Raw genomic sequence first — 5,030 nt, forward strand, 5'->3', positions numbered from 1 at the left:
TCATTTCATTTATTTCCCTAAATTAGGCCTGCATAATCTCATTTCAACTTCTGCTTCAACTCTGACTACTGACTTAGTGTAACACATAGACTCCAAGAATTTGGTTTGCAGTCTAGCTCCTAACATAGAGAACAGAAGTAACTGTACAATCATTTGCAGTGATCATGGCAAGATATGTCAAACTGAGAATTTCTAATCTTTCTGCCAATACTGAGCAATTTAGTAAAATGACTATTACCAATGCTTCAAGCATCACTAAGCATTTTATGTCCAAATGTAGACTTCAAGCTACAAACTTATCTTATTCTACATGCCAAATTAAACACCTCTGTTAAAAGTTTTTAACAACTGACTTCTTTCCAGCCAATTTAATACTTCTTTGAATCTTTAGTGGTATCACACAAATGTGGGGAATCCCATCATCATTTGATTTTATTAAATTTACAATTCATAGACATGCAGACTCCATTATGTCACCATCTTGGCCAGCAGCAGGCATAAAATATTTCCAAATTTACACAGAGCAAAATCAATGAAAAAGGCAATTTTGAATGGTTGATACACATACGCATTTAAAAACCTTAATTGTACATTGTCCTTGTTTTCTCTGTTTATTCAAAACTATGGATTGATAGAGCTCTGTACAACAAAGGATTATGGGTATGGTGTTGCAAAGTGACATGGGAGTATACAATCAGTCAAGGCTTTAATGAATGACAAAATCTGCTCAAAGATGGGATAATTCCAACATGAACAAATATATATATATATATATATATATATATATATATTTGTAATGAATACTTTCTATTCTGGACGTGGACATAAAAGGAGAAAGACTGGAAAAAGTGAACTTTTTTGATACTTAGAAACTTTTCATTTCATTATTTTTGAAAGCATCTTTGCTTTAAGATATTTTTTCTTACATGTGCCTAAGACTTTTGCACAGTGCTGGACAAAATTATATATATTGGGTGGCAGGGTGGAGATATGTCTCTACCAAAGGAGGTATAAGGCTTTCTTTCCCTCCACTAGCCTGCAGGTCACCCTTGGGCAAAGTATAGCACCTGCTTAGCTTCCCAATCAGGGTCATGTTACACCATGGGAGCAGGTGGTAGTTGGTCGTATGAGCAGCTGGTGCACATCACAAGTCCTGGTTATACAACCGCTGACAGCAGGCAGACAATCTCTGAAGAGTATTGATGATGGCTGGGGTCCCCCATCTTGTAAAGACACTGCCCAGTAGAAGGCAATGGCAAACCACTTCTGTAGAAAAAATTGCCAAGAACAATCATGGTCATGATTGCCCACATCACATGACATGTCACATAATGATGATGTTGGTGATGAATGCACGCACACACAATCAGTGGATAGTTGGTTTACTGGTCCATCATGTAATCAGAGCAGCTGCTCATCTGGGAGAGATAACCATGCATTACAACAGTGGCATGCAGTGGTTAGCATTCGTTTCAAGAGGAGAAGAATATAAAAGCAGGGCTGTAATGTTGAGACTTTAAAAAGCCCTGTTGAGGCCTCACTTGGAGTACTGTGAACAAGAGAAAATCTGCAGATGCTGGAAATGCAAGCAAGCAATACACACAAAATGCTGGAGGGACTCAGCAGGCCAGGCAGCATCGATGGAAAGGAGTAAACACGCTTGTCCATTGATGCTGTCCGGCCTGCTGAGCTCCTCCAGCATTTTTTGTGTTGGGAGTATTGCGAGCAGTTTTGGACCTCTTATCTTAGAAAGGATGTTTTGAAACTGGAGAGGTTTCAAAGGAGATTCACGAAAATGATTCCAGGATTGAATGGCTGATCATATGGAGAGCATTTGATGGCTCTGGGCTTGTATTCAATAGAACTCAGAAGAATGAGGGGTGACCTCATTGAAACCTATCAATGATATAAGGCCTTGATAAGAGTTAATGTGAGAGGATGTTTCCTGTGGTGGGTGAGTCTAAGACCAAAGCCTCAGAATTGAGGGGTGACTTTTTAGAACAGAGATGAGGAGGAATTTCTTTAGCCAGAGAGTGGTGAATCTGTGGAATTCTGTGCCACAGGCAGCTGTGGAGGCCAAGTGTTTATGTATATTTAAGGCAGAAGTAGATAGATTCTTGACTGGTCAGGGCATGAAGGGATACGGTGGGTGGGGGGGGGAGGCAGGAGACTGGGGCTGAGAGGAAAATTGGATCAGCCATGATTAAATGATGGAGAAGACTCGATGGGCCAAATGGCCTAATTCTGCTCCTATATCTTATGGTCTTATGGTCTATGGTCAAAGAGCTTCTCTGAATGCACAACACATCAAAGTGGATGGCTACAGCAGCAGATGACCACAAACATACACACAGCAGCCAACTTTGTTAGGTACAAGAGGTACCTAATAAAGTGACTACTAAGTGTATGTGTGTGTATATGGATTGGTTTGAACTTGGCCTCCTGCCCAGATTTCCCTTTCCCTTTCTCAGAGTTAGCAGAGTTATTCTCTGAGATGGAGTAAACACTCTTTGGTAAGTAGGGGATAGATCCTGAAATTTTGCCCTCAAGTGCTCCAACAGCCTTTGATAGGTCATATATTTCAGCACAATGTTTAAGTTCTCTGACACTATAAAAATAATTAGCAACGTTATTAAAGCCACTGCTTAACTGTAGTTTTACAGGGTCAGCAACCTCAGGTAAACGAACGGAGTTGTTAAACACACGCCATGTCTCCATGGTGCAAAGTGAGGAAGTGAATGCAGACTGCACCCTGCTCCTCTCTGCAGCAATCAAGGCTCCATAGCTGGACATGGTGCAGTACGATAGGCAACACAGTTCATAGAAACACAGAAAACCTACAGCACAATACAGGCCCTTCGGCCCACAAAGCTGTGCCAAACATGTCCTGACCTTAGAAGTTACCTAGGCTTACCTATAGCCCTCTATTTTTCTGAGCTCCGTGTACCTATCCAGGAGTCTCTTAAAAGACCCTATCGTATCCGTCTCCACCACCGTCGCCAGCAGCCCATTCCACGCACTCACCACTCACTGCGTAAAAAAAACTTACCCCTGACATCTCCTCTATACCTACTTCCAAGCACTTTAAAACTATGCCCTCTCATGCTAGCCGTTTCAGCCCTGGGAAAATGCTTCTGACTATCCACATGATCAATGCCTCTCATCATCTTATACACCTCTATCAGGTCACCTCTCATCCTCCATCTCTCCAAGGAGAAGAGGCCAAGTTCACTCAACCTATTCTCATAAGGCATACTCCCCATATCTTTGTAAATCTCCTCTGCACCCTTTCTATGGCTTCCACATCCTGTAGTGAGGCGACCAGAATTGAGCACAGTACTCCAAGTGGGGTCTGATCGGGGTCCGATATAGCAACAACATTACCTCTCAGCTCCGAAACTCAATCCCATGATTGATGAAGGTCAATATACCTTCTTGCCTTCTTAACCACAGAGTCAAGCTGCACAACAGCTTTGAGCGTCCTATGGACTTGTACTCCAAGAACCCTTTAATCCTCCACACTACCAAAAGTCTTACCATTAATACTACATTCTGCCATCATATCTGACCTTACACATCTCACACTCATCTGTGTTGAACTCCATCTGCCACTTCTCAGCCCAGTTTAGCATCCTATCAATGTCCTGCTGTAACCTCTGACAGCCCGCCACACTATCCACAACACCCCCAACCTTTGTGTCATCAGCAAATTTACTAACTCATCCCTCACTTCCTCATCCAGGTCATTTATAAAAATCACGAAGAGTAGGGGTCCCAGACCAGATCCCTGAGGCACACCACTGGTCACTGACCTCCATGCAGAATATAACCCGTCTACAACCACTCTTTGCCTTCTGTGGGCAAGCCAGTTCTGGATCCACAAAACAATGTCTCTTGGATCCCATGCCTCCTTACTCTCTCAATAAGCCTTGTATGGGGTACCTTATCAAATGCCTTGCTGAAATCCATATGCACTACATCTACTACTCTACCTTCATCAATGTGTTTAGCCACATCCTCTTGCACAGGGACCATGTTAATCTTCTCTGTATCGTTCCAATTTTAGTATATATGCTGCCAAAGTGAGTTCAAAATTCAAAGTAAATTTATTATCAAAGCACGTATGTGTCACCATTTGTGAGATTTGTTTTCTTGCAGGCATTCACAATAGAACATAGAAATGCAATGCAAGGTAAGGACATCTGTTGGTCAGGGTTGACCATGGATATTGTGTCCTAGCTGTCTGTGTCAAAGTTAATGAGCAAGCTGTGGCAGTAAGATATGGAGAGCAGGCTCCCCCTCTATGCAGTACAGAACAGGCCCTTCCAGCCGAATGAGCCACACTGCCCAGAAACACACCTAGTTAACACTACCCTAATCACAGGACAATTTACAATAACAAATTAACTGATTAACTGGTACGCCTTTGGGCTGTGGGAGGAAACTGGAGCATGATACTCCTAACTCTGGTTCGAGATGTTCCCACAAGAGGAAACATCCTCTCCACATCTTTCATGTCAGAATCTTAGATATTTCATTAAGAATCTCTCTCATTCTTTTAAAATCCAGATGGTAGACATCCAGCCTGCTTGATCTTTTGTTGAAAGATAAAAAAATCATCCCAGCAATAAATTTAATGAACTTCCTTTGCACTGTCTCCATATTAAGAATATTTTTACTTAAGTAAAGAGAGCAATGCTGTGTCTCACTCCAACGGTGATCTCATCAATTCTCCATCTTCCAATAAATCCAAAATTCCCATTTGCCTTCCTAGTTACTTGCTTTACCTACACATTAACTTTATGTTTCTTGTTTAAGAACAATCAGATCCTCTGATCATTAGTCTTGATCAACTAAATAAATTTCTGTTCTTCCTTTATTTCCAAGTGGATAATCTTACATTCCTCCATGTTGTACCACATTAGGCATCTATCTTCACCACCCCCCACCCCACACCACTTCCAGACCAGTCTCCCTCTTTGCAAACTTACTGTTCAAAGTACCGTATATGCATTATCAAAGTACAGATA

The 5,030-nt window shown here is 41.7% G+C and overlaps 1 non-coding gene across 1 annotated transcript; it reads right to left on the reverse strand.

The window, feature by feature from the left end:
* Positions 1-3,981: 3,981 nt before the first annotated feature.
* Positions 3,982-4,086, reverse strand: LOC140736402 (U6 spliceosomal RNA). Its single transcript, XR_012100936.1, has one exon. It is a non-coding gene; the product is annotated as a U6 spliceosomal RNA (small nuclear RNA).
* Positions 4,087-5,030: the final 944 nt, after the last annotated feature.

The sequence above is a fragment of the Hemitrygon akajei genome, chromosome 11 (assembly GCF_048418815.1).
Source record: "Hemitrygon akajei chromosome 11, sHemAka1.3, whole genome shotgun sequence".
In the NCBI taxonomy this organism is placed as follows: Eukaryota; Metazoa; Chordata; class Chondrichthyes; order Myliobatiformes; family Dasyatidae; genus Hemitrygon; species Hemitrygon akajei.